Genomic DNA, 20,877 nt, shown 5'->3' with positions numbered 1-20,877 from the left:
CAACATCATATAGCATGCAATTAACAATTAAAGGCGGAATCATGCTTGCATGCACTCAAAAACAAAACATTACCCATGAAATTCAAAGCCTAGTAGATTGGTGAACCAATAATGAACTCAAAACAAAGTGAGTTGAAATTAATACCTTTGTAGATTCCTCTTTGCATAAGCAAAGGCTAATCACCCAAAGAGATAGGGTCTTCATTCCTTGCTTCTTAGATCCATGGATTTGGATGGAAGAATAGGTTCTCTAAGTTCCCAAAATTGAGAACCTCTAAGTCTCTTCACCAAGGTTAGATTGTAGAAGAAATGAGTGACCTTGGAGTAGTAGGATTGCTAGATGTACCCTCCAAGGTGTTGGCCTCTTTAGAGAGAAAATGGAGAGACAATTCTCACCAATTTTCCCCAAAAATAAACCCTTTTACCCTTAATGAATATTTGGCTATAAAGTCATTTATATAGTCACTTCTTAAGTGACCTAAATAACCAAAACCCTAATTCATCTCACTATGGCCGGCCATTTAGGGATTTTAGGGCTTTTGGGCTTTAATGAATCTTTATTCATTAAATTGTCATACAACTTAAGTTAATGGGCTTGACGTTCGAAGCCCATTGGGCCTTAAGGTCCAAAACTATCCCGAAGTCATTTAACGAACTTATTCGTTTGATTAATTAACATATTAATTAATCCTTGCCATAAATCAATGATTAAACCATTTAATCATTATTACTCATTTCCGTTTAATCTTCAATCTCCACCTCTTATGGTGTGCGATCCATTAGGTTCCTTTTAGCGAGGTAGTGGGCGATTAAAACCATTTTACATCGATTGTGAATTGAAACAATTTTCAATTCTCCCTTTAGTGATTATACACTTTTAGGGCTTCCACAAACCATGAGTGACACCTAGCAGCATATCATGGTTACCCAAGCTAATCAGAAGAGGTTAGAGAACCTATTCAGTTCGAGATTACAAATGCAATACGGTCTTTCTCTAATCTAATACTCTTGACCACATTGTTTGGTTTGATAGTTTATTTTCTCATGTCTACTATCCAATGTGTGTCTTGTGCTTATATGATTACCTTGAATGTGATTCGGAACGCATTCCCTAATCTCATTCATACTCTGATCAGAGATTCAAATCATATCAGAGAGTATTCTCCCTCAAACGGTTTGAAGGTTAGAGATCCCTTGTTGCGCATTCACTTGTCTCCATAGCTAAGTCACTTGTCCCCAACGATGCCGTGGACACCCTCCTGATGGGATGACTTTGACATAATCAAAGATCAAGGTCTTAACCACAAGACAACTATGATGCCTCAGGTCAAAGGACTACTTTGCATTATCCCAACCATGAGTTCTCATGTGACATGGAATATGAGAACTCTTCGTTGACCGCGTTCAGTGAACTCATTCTCTATTGAGCACCTACCGTACTTGTCTTGATGTCACACACACCAATGACTAGAGACTAATCACTCTCCCTGAGAGAAGACATAGTACGTACCGATCTTAACGGACTGTCAATGCCCAATTGGCAATCCTATGATCAGGAACATTTAGGATGTGTCTACGAAAGAATGGTCTCATGAATCTAACTTCATTAGATTACATTCTCCCAATCACATATTCCTTGGACTTTATCGTTTAAGCATATAACATTTATATGAGACGGCTCAAACAATAATTTATGCCCTTTATATGTTAAACTGGATTAGTTTAACATGTGAAATGTCCGTAAAGTATCATCACATGATTGGCTTTAGGGCACATTTCCAACAGAATCAACTAAAAAGAAGGAACATTATCCAAAACCTTATCCAACCTTATCTTATCCAAACTAACCTTATCTTATCTTACCATATCCTAATCCTAATCTACCTAAATTCCAGCTGCAAAGGGGACTTATTTTCATATTAGGATACCTACAAATCAGGTTTCTAGAAGCCAAGACCCTATCCCTAAATTGGTGCCGCACCTAGCCCTTCTAAAAGCTCTATTTCCTGATGCATAGACTCCTCATTTTCCTCGCTAGAATCTGATGAGAAGTGTCATATTTCCTTACTAATTTGGAGTCCTAATCCTCTTCTTTCACACCCTTGTCATGCCTTCCCTCTCCTTATAAATATATTGCACCACACACATAAGAGCCATAAAACTCATAAAATCCCCATTGTGCCACAGCTGTGCAAGGAAGGAGAAGAAGGAGCCACCTGGAGTCGTGCTTGCCATTCAAGACGTTGGATTGTTGGAGTGTTTCTAGGTGTATTCTATCTTTGTTTTCAATGTTTAAATTTAATTGTCTTTGTTTAATTGCGAACATGAGGAACTAATTTCGTTTTAGTTAGAGGTGAATTCAAAGCCATGAGCATATATCTGATATGAATTGACTACATCCAGTTATGATTCCATGAATCGTTAATGCAATTTACTTATCTGTTTGATTGATAACTTATTCTTGTGTGTTGATTAAGGGTGCACACTTAGTTTGCATGGAGGGATTTGATGTTAGAATATAAGGGAATTTCACCTAATCGTTATGAACTTATATTCACAAGTAGTAAAAGTCACTAGTTATGATTGTGTTAAGTGAATTCTTGGCAGGAGTATCATGCAGTTCATAGTTACGAATGCCTTGTCAATGCTTATGATTTTCATAGAACTTAATGATCTTTGATATGTATCTCTATTATGCAGTTCATGTAGGGAACTTGATAAGAATAATTTGGTTGCGTCGCTGAGTCCAATTAAATGAATTTAGGAAAATCTGAAGGTTAATTTGTGCAGTTCCCGGTTAACTTGGGGCATTGTCATTCGTGGTTTATAGGAAGAATAACTGGAAATCGATTTGTATGCATATGTGTCATGTGTGGAGAATGACCCTCTAACTAGCCATTCACCCATTCAAAACAGCCAATTTTGTGTCTAACCTGTTTAGTTTATGCAATCTGTTTAGTTTAATTAATTTCGTCCAAATCAATCCCCCCTTTAATTAAGTGTGTTAGATTAGTTAGAAACGTGTTCAAATATGTCCAATTTAGTGTTTTGAGTCTTACTAGTCTTAATTTCATCCAAATAACTTCCTAGAGTCTATTTTGAGTCTATTTGCTAGTATTGTGTTGTTTAGAGTCTTTTTAGTGTGTTTTGAGTTTTTAGTGTCTAGTTGAGTGTTTCTAAGTCTAGTTTTGTGTTTTTGAGTCACATTTGTGTAGATTAGCATCCTTAACTAATCACCAGCCTAGAACGATCCCTACTTATGCGTACTACAACTATCTTAATAGGGTTTAATTTGTGTGTTAGTTTTTATCACATCCGTTGGCATCTTCTGCAAAGAACATCTGAGATACCAAATGTGTATTCCATCGAACACAATCCGAGTCCACCATAAGAGATCTCACAATAAGATTAAGATGTACTCCTACCGGTAAAGGACTGAGCACTTTTGCATAATTATCTCGTGGTAGCCAGTTGTCACCCCAAATTTTAATATTCAAACCATCACCCACCTGCCATCGAGCTCCACACTGAATCAACCCTTTAGATGCCGCCATATTTTTCCAACAATAGGATGAATTTGGCTTTACCGTGGCTTGTAGAAAATCCATTGCAAGAAATAACGAGCTTTAAAGACTTGGGCAACAAGAGAGTGTGGTTGATGGATAATACGCCAACCTTGCTTAGCAAGCAAAGCTAGATTGAAAGCGTACAAATCTTTAAAGTCCAACCCTCCTTCACATTTAGGCTTACACATCTTCTACCAATTCACCCAGTAAATACGTCGTTTACCAACTTCTTTCCCCCACCAAAACCGTACAACCATTTGATTTTACTCATCACAGAATGTCTTCAGAAGCAAAAAGGTCTACATGGTATATAAAGGGACTGCCCGAGCCACAATTTTAATTAAAATCTATTTGCCAGCACTACTTAGAAGACTCTCACGCCATCCATGTAGTTTTTTTCCAGAGCCGATCTTTGATATATTCGAGCGTAGTCTTCTTGGATTTACCAATGAAAACAGGTAACCTGATATAACGATCATGGTAATCCATCCGAGTCATACCAAGGCAATTGGTAAGCAATTGTGCATCCACATCGGTCACATTCGCACTGAACACCACACAACTTTTCAGTTCACAACATTCCTGCAAAGTACTTATGGCAAAAATAAAGCTCTTATATGCAAAAAGTAGATGATGAATACTAGGCGCACCATTACAGACCTTGATCCCTTGTAACCGTCCTTGAGCTTCCCATACATCTAACAAAGCTGAAATACGTTCTGCAAAAATCACAAACAAGAACGGAGGCAACAGATCCCCTTGCTGAATACCTTTTTTTAGGTTGTACGAATCCCACTGGTTCCCCATTAAGCTTGAATGAATAAGAAACTGAAGTGACACACATCATTATCCAAGTAATCCATTCCTCGGTGAACCCCAATCTTCGCATCATTTGTTCTAAGAACGTCCATTCGATGTAATCATAAGCTTTACTAATGTCTAATTTCAGTGGCATCAAACAATTCCAACCACTATTCTTCTTTTTCATAAAGTGAGCAATTTCTGATCCGACCAAACAATTGTCGGATATTAATCTTTCATAATAAATGCGCTTTGGGATGGCGAAATGATATCCGGTAAAATAAGTTTCAATCTATTCATGAGCACTTTGGAACAAATTTTGTATATCACATTACACAAAATGATTGGCCGGAGTTGAGTCATGGAGGTTGGGTTTGCTTTCTTGGGTATAAGAGTTACATGTGTAAAATTAACTTTCCAAAGCATACTCCCCGATGAAAGAAGATAGCGTACTCCATTATAGATATTATGGCCAACAATTGTCCAATGTTTCTGATTAAACCCAGGAGTCATTCCATCTAGTTTAAGCGCCTTGGTAGGGTGCATTTGAAACAAAGCAGACTTTATTTCTTCATAAAAAAACAGTAACAAATGACTTTGGCTTATCTGGGATGTGGCTTTCGATGCAACCGCGCTTAGAATTGCAAAAGCATCTGTTACACCCATGAAGTCAAATAATTTATGAAAATAATCCACAATTACCGATTCCATTCCAGCCTTGCTTACATGCCACTGCCCTGCATCATCAAACAAACGGTGCAGCCTATTTCGTCGGCGTCAAGATGTTTTTTGATGAAAATATGGTATTTTGATCCCCAAGATGCAACTAATTCTTTTTGGACCATTGACGCCAAAATGCCTCTTCCTGTCCCAATAGTGAGTGTAAACGAGTATACAAATCATGTCGTTGAGCAATAGTTGTTTCAGTGAACGGCTTACCAAATAAAGCTTGTAGTTTATCTTCCGTTGCCATTATTTCACCAAGAATTGAACGTTCAATGTTCTTCACCCATTTTAACAAATGCACCCTCATCGCCTTGGTCTTCTCCGTAACTTGATACATAGGGGGATCTAATGCAATTTGTAGACCATCCTGCTTATACCACTATCTCACAACCCTTCCTTACTGACCAACCATCTTTATATCATAAACATTTCTTAAACTTTGCTCTTTTCCTGACCTCCCACTCCAACAAGATCAAAATATGATCCGAGGATGTCGGCTTCATATGGACAACTCTGAAACCCAAAACAAATCAATCAATTTCTATGTGGCGAGCACTCTATCAAGACGAACCTTAATACCACCACCCCTCGTTGTTACCCAAGTAAACTTGTTACCAACAAAACCCATGTCTTTTAGTTCACAATTCATTAACGCAACCTGAAATCCTCATGTTCAACGGCTTGGAAAACTTTGTTCAAATCCCCCAAATAACACCAAGGTATTGATGAATTTTCCTTGAGACATTGAAGCAACTCCTAAGATTTGTATTGTTCAGATTCAACTGGATAGCCATAAAAGAATGTAATTCTCCAGTGAAAGGCATCTCCCACCCCGCCCACCTTAAAATCAATATGATTCGAAGAATATGAGTGGAGTGAAAGCTGGGCTTCCTCTTTCCACAGCACACAGGCCACTAGACTGACCAAAACTCGGTACCGTAAACACACAATCAAACTTTAACTGTGATTTTAGCTTTTCTATATGTGCTCTGGAGCTTTTAGTTTCTCATAGAAAAATCACTGTGGGATTTTTAAAGAGATCGAATCTCTTAAGCGTTCGAATTGCATGGAGGTTCCTAAGCCCCGACAATTCCAACTGGTATAACTCATTGCATTTGGCAAGGTTGAACCTCGTTAGCCTCAGCCGTTGTAAAATTCATTGAACTCGAAGAAGCACATTTCTTTGTGGCATGGGATATTCCAACATAATCCTTTTCCTGATCCATACGTTTCCCTAGTTCAGGAGGAACAAACTTGCTACGGTGCAGCCTCTTACTTCTTATATTACGCTCTAGACGCCATTTTAAATTTTTTCCAACCAAATTTCCAGTTCCAAAAATGAATGGATCCAGGTTGAAAGGATCAGATCCCAACGAAAGTGTAGGTTTAACCTAGTGATCATAACTTTCCTTCCCAACGTCCTTAACATCATCATCTCCTAATTACCAAACACTCATGCTATTCTAAGGTGGATTGCCTTGCTCAATGAAGACCCCTTGTCGTACATTTGACGTCAGGATCTCAATACCAAACAAAAGCAACAGTTGACATGAACTCAATAAAGGCTCTCTAGGTGCCACATATGGCAAGATTGCCATAACATCATCCTCCACCATAACTTCTTCATTAACATCATCCTCCACCATAACATCATCCTCCACCATATCCAATCAAACCTTAATTTTGAGAATACTTCCAAACTGTTCCTCATTTCTACTCTAATCAGTGAGTACTTAATCCCCTAAGTGGTTGCCCAAAAACTTCCCCATATGGCGTGTCATATAACCTAAGAGTAGTCCGTTCACTTGAATCCAAAATTCTTGATGAAATAGCGAAACCCTCTTTGGATTGGTCATGTTGCAAGAACCAAAATGAGCTGTTTATTAAACAGTCAGGCCCCCCCTTAGGATGGTGGTTTGCTCATAAGGAGAGTTGAATCTGAAAGAAAACAATCGTCTTCGAGATCGAATATCAGCACATGCGCTTTAAGGCGCCATTAATTCCTCATATGTCGCTTAAAGCTCCCCTTGTTTATTGGTTTAGAGGAAAGAACTTTACCCATTAGAAAAACCTTGGAAGATTTTGAAAATCCCACGTCTTGTTGGTCAACCACAATGATTTTCTATTCCTCTTCTGTAATAGCAAACTTCCCTAAAAACTTTGAAACTATTTCTTCCATTGTCGTTAGTCTTGTTGTAAGCCAAAACCAACCCCACGTGCACACTTTGAAACACCTTGTTGAGAATTGGAGGACTTTATCCCACACCATTAGGCAACTGGAACACACCCAGCCTTCACGCCTACCTCCTCGCTGGAAAGAGCAGCCTGAATCATCAAAAACCTAGCTTTTCCGATATACTCTTGGCAAAGATGACTTATAGACTAAAACCATGAGTAACATAAAAAATATAATTTTAGTCCCTTGATACATTAATAACCTCATTTATTAATTACATTTTCATTTTTTAATTATTTCTCTTTTTCTTCCTAATTTTAATGTATTAATTTTATTTCGTTATAATTATAATTGTAAGATTCCACATTGACCAACGGAGAGGGGGTGATGTGCCTTATATGTACATGCTCACCTCCCATTGCAAGACGCGTTTTGGGAACTCACTAGCTTCGGATCCCATAAGAACTCTGAAGTTAAGTGCGTTTGGGTGAGAACAGTCTTAGGATGGGTGACGTCCTGGGATCTTACAATCCACCCCACTTGGGAACTCACTGACTTCAGATTCAATCGAAACTCCGAAGTTAAGCAAGTTCGGACGAGAGAAATCCTAGGATGGGCGACCCACCGGGAAGTTCTCGTCTAAGTTCCCATAAACAAATCCGTGAGGGAATGGTAAGCCCAAAGCGGACAATATCGTGCTACGGCGGAGTCGAGACTGGGATGTGACAATAATTTTCATTTCATTTATCATAATATATTTTGTTGTAAACATTTAGATAAACTAATTTAAGTTATACAATATATTTCGAAGTACTTTGTCTTTTTCATTTAAGTACATTAAATTCACTATAATACATTTCGGTGCATACATTTAGGTACACATATTTTGGTACATGCATTTCGATACAAATATTTAGGTACATTAATTCATTTTGGTACACACATTTAGGTACATTTCGGTGCATACATTTTGGTACACACATTTAGGTACATTAATTTAATATAATACATTCCGGTGCATATATTTTAATACATACATTTCGGTACTAACATTTAAATACATTAGTTCAATATAATATATTTCGGTACGTACATTTAGGTACATTAATTGAGTCTTTCAAGTTTGAAGAATGTTAAATAAAATTAATAAATTAAAAAAAAATTGGTCAAAAAATAAATTTAAATTTGTATATTAATAAATTTAAATATTTAATAGGACACATTTAATAAGATGCACATTAATTGTTTTGAATTAAGGACACACTGAGGGACCATAATAAATATGTAATCTAACACCAAGTTTATTTTAAATTTCAATCTTCTTGAAGAATTAAAGTTAAAAACCCCCTTTGAAGACAAATGTGTGTATATATATATATATATATTTTTATGTTTTGAAGTAATATTTATGTGACAATTTAGTATGTATATACTAATTTAGTATTATGTTTTCCATTTGTTTTGGGTTAAATTATGTTTTTCATTTTCATTATTTATTGATTTAAAATATATTTTCTTTAATTGGTAACAGGTCGAGTCTATTACCTGATAATATTAACGGGTTAACTTCGGATCAGATCATATTATCCGTTTACTTTAACGGGTGTTACACGATATGACCCATTAAGATATCTGGTATATCACGAAAACAACACGAACATAGAAAACGCAACACGAATGCCAAATCTAGTAAATTTCATGTTGTGCAATTTTGGGGCAGTATATATTAGACAACAAAATTTCTTTTATTTACCCTTTTACCATTATTCCCTCCATGATGGTAGATCACACAATAATGCTTACAATTTTGTTTGATGATCAAATCATTGTACCTAATTTTACATTATGCCATTGTAAGAGATTTTCCTCTTGCTGCATTATTGTGTTATTTTTTGCTTTTCTGCTGCCAATTCTTTTAAGTTTCCATCAATTTTTTTTTTAGAGAAATTTAAGTTGTTTCTATCATGTTGTTAATGTTGTGTAACTTTTGTTTTTTCACATTATTCTAAGAATAATGCTTAGAAGACTAAATTTTTAAACAAAATTTACAAACCAAATTATATCACCAATTGGGAATAAGCACGTTAATTAATCAACACTTAAGTAATGACTTTCAATTGTTTAGTGATAAATGACAACCAATGGTACAATTTGACAAATGAGGATCAATGGATTCTCTAATCGTGTCCATTCATCATACATATCATACGGTCAGAAATCATTTTAAAATTTTTATTTAAAATTGAATACAAATAATACTTAATGAAAACTGATCGCACGATTTATGATGAACAGATACGATTAAAGGATCCTTTAGATCCTCACAAAGAGGAACCGGAGAGGATCCTCATTCCAATTTGACAAGTCTAGTTGTATTTTGAAATACCATTAAAAAATTCCAACAACATTTTAACGGGATACTGAGGTTTGACAAAGCAACCTACTGTCTCTCGTTCTAGTGTTAAGTCTGTGTATTCTGTTCTTGCACATGCTTGTGCTAAGACCATTTGACTTTCTTATCTTTTACAAAAGCTTCGTTATCTGGTCTCTTCACCCGTTGTTCTCTATTGTGATAACCTCAACACTACGTACATAGCGGCTAATTCAGTGTTTCATGCGTGCATCAAACATATTGAGTTAGATTATCTTTTTGTTTGGAAACAAGCCAAGCTTGGTACTCATCAGGTTCAATTTTTTCCTCGATTGATCAGTTGATATTCTAACCAAAGGTCTCTCCACGACTCGATTTCTACAACTTTGGTCCAAATTTGTGGGAGATGTTAGTAGAGGTGAATCCCGCTAGAATTCTCCGTCCTATTAGGGTTAGGAACTAAACTCCTAATTGTAATTATATACAATAAGTTAGGTGCCTTGCACCCCAAGTCCAACGACTTGTATATATTATGTACACAAAGCAAATCAATACAATCATTCATTCGGATTCTAAACTCTTACAGTTTGAGTGTATTAATATACTAGGAAAGTCCATTAATATTTTGTGAATTAGAATAAATATGATTGATATATTTACTTAACTAAATCCATGACTTTACTTCAATGCATATCAATTGGCAAGCGGTCACTGTCCGATTTCGATCATGTTTATTCTCAAAACCGGAACTGGAACTGAAGTTATGGTTTGACTTTTACAAAAATTATTTATAAATTGTTCAGTTCAATTTTTTACGATTTTGGTTCGGTTTTACCAGTTCCCAATTCTAACCTGATTTTCATATTATTTTTTCTCAAATCCTTATAGTTCAACATAAACCAATATATTTTAACCGCAAATTCTTCCAACAGAAAAAAAGGGAACTGTTATTAGCACTCTCAAAATTTCATTTTACACTCCTCACAAGTGTATGTTTTTTTCTAATTATAAAAAATTTGGAGTGCAAAATAAGATTTTTGGAGTGCCAGTAACAATTTAAAAAAAAAAGAAAAAAACCACAAATGCAACCAAATCTACAAGATTAGATGTAGATTTGTAACATGCAAAACAATAGGGTGGCAGAGAAAGAAGAAGATACGAAAAAGAAAGAGCACAACAGAGAGAATAAAAAGAAGAAAAAGGACGTGTGCAAAGGGATGGATATTCGGATTGGGCTTTTGAATTAATGAGATAGGCCTAATAGAAATAATTCGGGCTTAAGAAAACCAAGATGGACTTGGACTTGGCAAAGCAGTGGGTAATTAAAATTGGGCCTAAGATGTAATAAAAATCATATAAATATCCTCTCGGTTCGGTTCGATTCGAACCAGTTTCCTGAAGACCAAAATTGAGCTGAAACGGGTTCAAGTCGGTCTGGTTCTCAGTTAAAGTTTGATCGACTTTGGTCAAATCGGTTTTTTTTTTTCATTTTTTCATTCAGTTCAGTTCGGTTCGGTTCGATTCTAGGAAAGTTCACTAATATTTTGTTAATTAGAATAAATATGATTAATAAATTTACTTAACTAAATACGTGATTTTACTTTGATGCAGATCAGGTGGGGTGCTGAATTCTTTTTTATATTGTTTAATTGGGCCAGGATTTTGTTTCCTTGGGCTCCTTTTGGGGTTTATTTGCATACATGCTTTGTTTTCATCTTATATATATGTAGTCCTCTATGGTTTGCATTGAAATAATTACGAGGCTTCTATTCATTGTTACTCATAAACAGCATAATAATTGAAGCAGCATAATGGCCCAGCAAACCACAAAGAGAGACGAATTAGAAAAGGACGACCAGCTCTTTCCAGAATATGTTAGGACCAATTTTGTGACGCGTTTACGTAACTGTAATTATAATAAGAAGGAATTGGATTGAGAATGAAATGAATTGAAAAAAATAAAAATGTTCTTGAATTAGAATAACAAGGTTCATAATTCCATAAAACTGTTTACTAATTTAACATAATCAAAATATAAACTAGTATGATTACTAAAATGTTCTCGTCTCAAATCATATACTAGCCTCTTGCCACACACATACGCATGTGGCAATTGACATTTTTATATATCTTTTATTTAAATAATTAATTTACATATTTTTAAAAAATTATTTAAAAAAAAAAGAAGAAATGAATTAAAAACGTGAAACCACCCACTAATGTGGGAGGTTTTGTTTTGTTTTTTTTGTTTTTCTATAATTTTAAATATTAAATTCATTCAAAATAAAAATATGGTTAAATACTTTAACTTCTTTTGGTTCAATTGTAATTTATGAAATTCTTAAAGGACAATTTATGGTATTTTGAATGTTTCACCATTTTAGGGTGCTCACTTTATATATATATATATATATATATATATATATATATATATATATATATATATATATATTTTGTATTACGTGGCTCCATCACTAGTCACAACCACATGGAACAGGATCCTCTTCTAATCTGTTCTCTGGGATCTGGATGACCACATCATCCTGGCCGTTGGTTCAAAATCGTGGGGCCAGGATTAAATTTACTTTTTAAAACTTGCTTGAAGCAAAAACAGGAACGGACAAAGCACAAACTTGAGTTCTTCCATGTCAAAACTTCACTGATTAAATACTGAATCAACACTAACTTATGGGCCTGCCGAATGCTTTCTATTTTTGGGGTCGAAATTCCAGGTTCGAGAAGAGGAGATGGAAGTGTTTTCAGACATAGAGTGGAACACCTGAGGAACCACTTCGGCGGCCGGAACATGGTGGTGTTGTTTGAGACGGAGTGACCATTCTATTGAGAGAGGACCAGGAAAGGAACAGACTTGAAGCGGCAGGGAAAAGAGGCATCCACGACTGAAAGACGCTCAAGAATTTTATCAACGGCCACAATGATGTGGTCCGCATGGTCTCCATTGGTGCAGTTTAGATTTCAGGAAAATGGATCGTCAGATCCGGAATTTCACGTGAGTAAATATGAGTTATATCTACTCTACAGTGATATATATACGTTCACATTTTATTTTACGTGAGTAAATTTAATGTAGACATGTAAATTTGAGATGTTAAAATACGTTCACATTTTATTTTACGTTTTCACAGTATGTAAGTAAGTATGCGTTATATATACTCTACGGTGATATATAAGTTTGAGATTTCATTTACCTTTTTCTCGTTAATTAGCGGGTTCCACCCTCTCAAAATATAAATAAAGATTTATCAGCTAAAATGTGCATTTAACACTCTGTCTATTGAAAATGTCTCAGGAAACAAGAAATATAAAATGTCAATTTCAAAACAATTTTTTATCTCCCATTAGAGATATTCTAATGCATGAAAAAAAAAATAATAGATCATGCAAAGGAATCGTTAGCCCTTCTGGCGGCAGCTCTTGTACGTGCCTGATGCGTAAAACATTTTGTTTTCCCCTCTTATTATATATCTACACAGATCGATGCATCTTTTTAAATGAAAAGTGATCACCCCTTGTGTTTGAAATGAAACTCTGGATTAATTGGGTAGCAATAATTAATTGAGCTTACATCCTCCATTTTTATATGAAAATGTTTTCCTCAGCTTGAGGAAGACAAAAACTGATATAATTATTCTAATAATTGACCTTCAAAATTCAAGTCATGTATAAAAACTAAAATCAAAACAGACAACCTTTTTAAATTAGGAGAATCCTCAACCAGGTAATTATGTAAAATATTACTTTGTGGTAAGATGATCAATGTTAATCATTTTATATAAAATACATCACTATGACTATAAAATTAGAGATGTGTTCGTCCATAAATGATTAGCCAAGAATCTTCCCACAGTTTAAGGAATTTCCATCATATCAAAGCCTTGTTAATCACTAGATAAAGGATACTAAATGTAAAGTTTAGCACTAGATGTACACTTGTTGTTGTGTCAAATGTCTTTTTCCTTTCCTGTATAACAAAATAATAGCGACTTGGTGCTATTTAATTAATTAATCAAATTTTGTTACATGAAACTATGCGTCTTCTTTTATTATAAAGTAACTACAAAAAAAAATTAATGGTTCTCGTCTTAAAAAGATAAAAATAAAAAATAAAAAACAATGTTTCATGTGCATGGTATCTCATAAAATATTGGATAAAACCAAGCTTTCTATTATTAATTTTAAAGCAGCCAGCACTTATAATACAAAGTCTGACCAAAAGTATAGTTAATAAGGTTAGCACTAATAACATGAATAATTGATTAGGGTTGATTATTGCGGATGTCAAAATTTTTTTAGGGCACTTTTTGTTCAAATTAATTTGTTCAAGCAAGTACTCTCATTGCTTCTGTTGATATTGCTTTATAGGTAATAATTTATGCCAATTGAAAAAAATATTAATTTAATTTCATGATTTTTTTTTAACAACGATATTATCTACACTAAGGTGGTGGAAATGTGTGCTAAGCCTCACAATTGGTCAGCCATAATAATGTGGTTTAAATTCGCATTTGGTGAGAATCGAACGTAAGACCTCTCACTTAAAAGTGAAAAGAAATACCACTAGATCATAGTACTAAGTGGGAATTTAAGATTTGAATGCATATTAGTAAAAAAACGTATGCATATTATACAAGTAAAATTTTTACCTACACACATGTAACTCAATTTCAATCCCACCTTACCTCCCGAAATTCAATCGTCATCAGTTTACTCCCCGTAACTCGATTTTGATTCCCCTTTGCCCCTTGAAACTCAAAGTCGTCACTTTACTCTTTGAAACTCAATTTTGATTACACTTGGTTTCCTGAAACTCCTAATCTATGTGATAATACATGAAAAAATGTTATTTGATTCCAAATTAATTACCTATATTTTACATATAAATATAGGTAACTTATTTTACACATACACAAAATAACAATAAAATGTTCTGAATATATGTAATAATACATGCAAAATAATTTACCTACAAAATAAACGAATATTATTTGATTCAAAACTAATTTACTTATATTTTACATATAAATAATGGTAAATTATTTTGCAGATGACACTTTACCACAGTGACAGAAAACAATTATGTCTATCCACTCTGATGTGTGTTCGATCTCTACCAATCTTCCTCACCTACAACTTACAATTTAACAAATTAACGCTATTATTTGTAAACAAAAAAATACAAAATAATTTACCTAGAAAAAAAAATGTTATATGATTCAAAATTAATTTACATTAAACATAAAATATATTTTTAACGCGCATAGATAATAATAATAAAAAGTGCCATATATATAGGAACCCATGCAAAATAAAATAATATTAATTGATTCCTTTTTTCTTTATCAGACAATATTATTTGATTCAAAATTATTGATTGTACAAAGGAATTTATTTTTCACATGGAAGGTGCCTATTATTATTTTTTAAAATGGGTAGATTAAATTTATATATGTTACTAATATTCATGATACAAGAAAGATAAAATTTTCATATGGGTTTTGTATCGTTTATTTAAAAAATAAATAAAAAAATTGGTCATCATGAATAGGGTGAGTAATAACATTTACTGACATAATTAGGGTTTTGTGGCATAAGTTGAAAATATGTTTTAATAATTGGTTATATATTTGTCTAAAATATGTAACCAATTATTTGAATGTTTAAAATTAAGTGGGTTTTTGTTTGGAAAATAGGAGTTTCAAGTGTCTATTTCTAAAGAATCTAAAATTAATTAGAACCGATTCATTTAGAACCATTTTTTTTAACAAATGATATGATCTACACTAAGGGTGTGGGGAGTGGACTAAGCCTCACAATAGACTAGCAATAATGTGATTCAAATTTGCCTTTGACGAGAATCGAACCTACACCTCTCATTTACAAGTGAAGAGGAATACCACTAGACCATAATACTAAGTGGCTTAAAAACACTTTTAAACATGTCATAAGTTTTCTGAAGTATTTTATTAAGTAAGATATGTAGTAAATGGCATACAAGACAAGTTTCACATGTTGTGAGATTTTTCATCCTTGAAGATTGTTCATCTTTGAAATGATAAGACTTTGTAAAATTCAAAAGATTACAAGACAAAAGGCAATTGCAATGCATGAACAAATAGTGGGTTAAGGGAGTTGAATTAAGGCGCGGTCATTGATTTGAATCAACAAACATCCTCTCCTGCTCAGACCGATTGAAGATAATGAAACCCTAATTAGGCTTCCTTCCCTTTCCCATCCCCGCATCCATGCAAGAAGAGAAACACATTATTCTGAACAACTTTGGCTAAACCTAAAAGTCATTATCCCGAGTGTTATTGCTTTAGAAATTAAACCTTGGACTTGCTTAAAATGCGCACAAAAGTTAGGTGGAGACATGATCTAATTGCCTTCCAAGTATGATCTAACTGACAATCCCACAACATTATGTATTTCATATGACAAGATTAGGTTGGAAATATAATAGTCTTAATCACAACGTGGTGGGGACCCCGGATTTGATGAGACATTAGGGTACTGTTAATTAGTTTTCTTGTGTCCGTAGACGCGTTTTGATTGGTCGATGATATTGTCGTTGTTGAGATAATCAATGAAAGTTGTCAATATTTTAATCCTAAAGACGACAGATTGTATGTCTTTAGGTTCCATAAGAAGCACTTGCCCTTAAACAATTGTTAAAAGATGCTAAGTGCTTGATAATATTTTGAAACAGTCAAACCTGGACAAATATTATTACTATTATTAATTAGATTAAATATTCCTCGTAGTGATAAGATAGTCGAAAAGTAGTTCATGTCGTAAAAAAATTAGGATTTAAACTCTTGTAGTGAAGCCTGTTAGGATTTAGACTCAAAATTCAAAGTTGTGTCAACTCTCTGTTAATTGTTAACAAGCAAGCCTCACATGTGCAGCCTACATACTAACAATTAACGGAGAGTTGACGAAACTTTTAATTTTGAATTTAACCTAAGAAACTTCGCCACATTGGTTTTATATATATATATATATTTTTTTTTTTTTAGTACATCGATATTTTTATAATAAGGGGAGGGGGATTTTGGCAAAGCCTAATTTGGTATCGAATTCGCCATTCACGATATTCGAACCTAAAACCTCTCACTTCCAAGTAAAGAGAAATACCACCAGACCGTAGTACCTCTCACTTCGCCACATTGATTTAAATCCTAATTTTTTATCACAAGGTCTACTTTCCGACTTTCCTATCACCATAGGACTAATAATTCAATTAAAATTATGAAACTAGGTCAAGTGAATAATGAGCAAATCTTATATAATTACAGTTAAGAGGTTTTTGGAGCATCACTCAGTACTACGGTCAAGTGGTATTCATTTTCACTTGCAAGTGAGAGGTCTTAGGTCTGATTCTTGCCAAAAGGTGAATTTGAACCACATTATTGCTAATCCATTGTCAGGCGAAACCTAACATTTTTTTTAGTGTAAATAATATTGTTTGTTAAAAAAAATGATGGTTTGAAGCGCATCATTTATTAATTTCACTTCTTGAATAAACTTTTAATTTTAGTAAATGAGCCAAGTCTATATAACTAATACAAGTCAACATACTTGGAAACGTCGATCAAACATACAAGAGCCTATATTTTCATTTCACACCTAAAACACATGACCATTTACTTAAATGGATGATTATTATAATTTTTTGGTACAGTGTGATTATAATTTATATTGAATAACAGAAAACGATAGTGTTGTGGTCATTAAAACACACTAATAACATACAAGAACATGAGACGAGAATATGGATTTCTCTCAACAAAATTGTTTGCTTTCATGAAAATGGAAAATCACCTTTGCATGCGTCTCCCAAACCGATTAGCCATCTTAATTGAGGGTTGATCGGTCATTTTGGTATTCAATGTGCAAAGTTAGCTTTAGGTCGGATTTGATTGGTAAATGGGAGCTTATAATTAGTGACTTAATTATCTTACTTTGATAATAACATTTGCTTTCCATATGATCTTTGAATAATACTAATTGTTAATATCCACAAAACTGTCCTTAGACATTCTTACACGTTGATATGTATGTATGTATGTATGTATGTATTGTATGGTCAAGCTCATCGACAAATAAACAAAGATGACCTTGTGAATTGGGGAGTGAAAGAAAGAATGATGGTGAAAATGATGTGGACAGAAATGATATAAGAGGATTGGTCATATCTTGCATCCAAGAATGAATGGGACTGGAAGAGCAAAATCCAAGGTAGGGGTTTTGTCCTTTAGGGCAACCCCATCGTTCATACAATTTTTTTTTTTTTTTGGTCAAAGTGCAATTTTTATTACTAACCAAAACCAAATAAACATACAACAAAATTATTTTTCTTTTTCATATGTAATTATTTATTGATTGTCTGTGTTCTACTCACTGCGTTTTATGTGTGCTTTTCTTTTCTAGTGCCAAATGCATAACTTTTATGAAAGCTTTTGGAACATGTAGGCCTTGTTGCCCGAAATTCATGGGGAGCACTTACAAAAATCTTGGTTTCAAATGATAATTTTATTTATTTTTGACCAGAAAAAAAAAAGTTAATTTTATGGAGGATAATATTTGTATATTCTCAAGAGTAAGACACAATATATCATTCGAATAAGAGATTATTTAGTTGTACAAATGTATCAAATAAATTGATAGTTCATCATAAATATATTACTTGAAACTCATGTCGTTCATTTATTACATATATTTGGATACATAAATGATTCATATTCGAATTAATTTTTTGTAGAGTTGATCTCAAATGAAAAATAAAAAACTAAACAATTCTAATTATAAAACTTATACATTGAAATTACGTTATTGATAAAAAGTGAGATATATACATTCCCATGAAATGCAAGTATTATCTTTTATTTGCTCTCAGGTTTTCTCTGACCGAACACATCAGCCAATTCTATAATACATGTTTTACTCTTATTTCTTTAATACTTTTATATTCTGAAAGTTCAACGAAATAAAAAAATAAAATAAAAGCTCCCTTCACTCCTTTCATGCACTATTCCAGCGACGGTGATGTTGATCATTTGGATTAGATAATTGAACAAAAGAAATTTTAGTTAGTATATGTCATTTTCTTGTCGTGTCATTTTGTATTCATGCTGAATAAGTCGTCTCTAACATTTTAGGAGTCTTATGCAATCTTAATTAAAAGGTCTTTCTTATTTAAAAAATAATAATTCTGTTGATTATAATCAACATCAATATTCAAACTTAATTGAAATCATCATCTCATTTGTATCAATTGAATAATTTTCAATTGCCATGAAATCATGATTTAGAGTGCATCCATGAAAGAATAGAGCATGACTAAAAGACAGATACGGCAATACGCTTGTGTTTGTGGAAAAAGTAATACATGAGTTAGGATTTTATTACTAAAGAAAAGTGCAAGAAAGTAATACACATGTTTTTTTTTTTTTTTTTTTGCTAGAGAAAAGTGGAAAATTAATATATTAAATATAAGCTCCACTTAATCAATTGTAATATAAATAAAATCATATGATTAAGATTTTTCTTGTCAGTTAAAATTTATTTATTAGCAAAATTTATACTTATATGTAATATATAGGAGGATAAAAAAATTTGGGAATCTCAGAACCCCCTCTGAGTCTCTGACGCTGAATAAATAACAGGCATCTTTTTTTTTTTCTTTTTTCTTTTCCAAATGGTAGACTGATATTAGATTTAATTATAATCGAATGTATCCCATTAGAACAGACCATTCACCCTAGAAACATATGCAGCCAATTCATGTGATGCTTTATTGCATGATCTTCGAAGTTTTTCATCATTAGAGGATTAGGGTTCATTCCATTCCAATTCTCTTCAAAATGTAATCGGATTAGAAGAGAAATTTTATTTCATGTCTAATCCTCTTTCAATTCTCTCAAAATGAAAAATTATTCTCCTATACCTTTTAAATACCTTAACTTTAAAAGATTAGTATTCCAATCCAATCATTTGTATCAAACGAGGCATTTCATTGTGTTTTGGCTAAATAACTATTGAAATTGAATTAGCCACGGATAAAGTCCATACTATTCTGTATTAGTTATTATTATTAACCTACAGAAATGTAGTGAGAGGAAGAAGAGATTCAAGCAATTTAGAGAGAGAAGTAGAAACCAAACACTTTCAGTATATTACTTTTCTTACTTACTAAGCAATCCCACATACAACAGTATTTATACCCTTCTCAATATTCTAAACAAACTGCCTAACTAACTTTCTAACTAACTCTCTAATCTGCATACAAGTGGCAGTATCTCAGCCACACAATATATGTCTATCATCCTCCCTCAATCTCATGTTTGGATGATCCTAACATGAGATTGTTACAATGAAAAAGAAACAATGAAGAGCTGAGGCCTTTGGTTAAGATATCAGCAAACTGCTCCTTTGAGGACACAAACTGCACCACAAGCTTGTTCTGAGAAACCCGCTCTCGAACAAAATGCACATCAATTTCAATGTGTTTGGTCCGTTGATGTTGGACGGGATTGAAAGACAAGGCTATAGCAGAAAGGTTGTCACAGTATAAAACAGGAGGAGCAGAAATCGGAAAATGCAGAAAAGCAAGGATTTGTTGAATCCAATCAAGTTCTGCTGCAGTGGAAGATAAAGCACGATACTCTGCCTCAGTCGAAGATCGGGACACTGTCTGCTGTTTCTTAGAGGACCATGATATAGGGTTATTCCCGAGGAACACCACAGACCCTGTTGTAGATCGCCGATCATTGGGATCTCCAGCCCAATCAGCATCACTAAATGCAGATAGTGCCAAGTCCCCTTGAGAATAGGTAATGCCACAGGACATAGTGCCCTTCAAATACCGCAGGATCCTTTTAACGGCAGTGAAATGAGAGACCATGGGATGCTGCATAAACTGACAGACTTGATGCACAGAGAAAGCTATATCAGGTCGTGTGAACGTTAGATATTGAAGAGCACCCACCACACTCCTATATAAAGTAGGATTAGGATAGGGGTCACCATCATCCTTGAGTAACCTGTTAGAAGGTAAGCAGGGTGTGTCACAAGGCTTGGAGTCAAGCATTTCTGTTTTGACTAGGAGATCCTGCACATATTTCTGTTGGGACAAAAATAACCCCTTGGCAGTCTTGGAAATCTGAATGCCGAGGAAGTAGTGAAGAGGACCTAAGTCCTCGATGTCAAATTCAGAA

The sequence above is a fragment of the Malus domestica genome, chromosome 02 (genome assembly GCF_042453785.1).
Source record: "Malus domestica chromosome 02, GDT2T_hap1".
Lineage (NCBI taxonomy): Eukaryota > Viridiplantae > Streptophyta > Magnoliopsida > Rosales > Rosaceae > Malus > Malus domestica.
The sequence above is the reverse complement of the archived record's forward strand: the minus strand, read 5'-3'. Positions refer to the sequence as shown.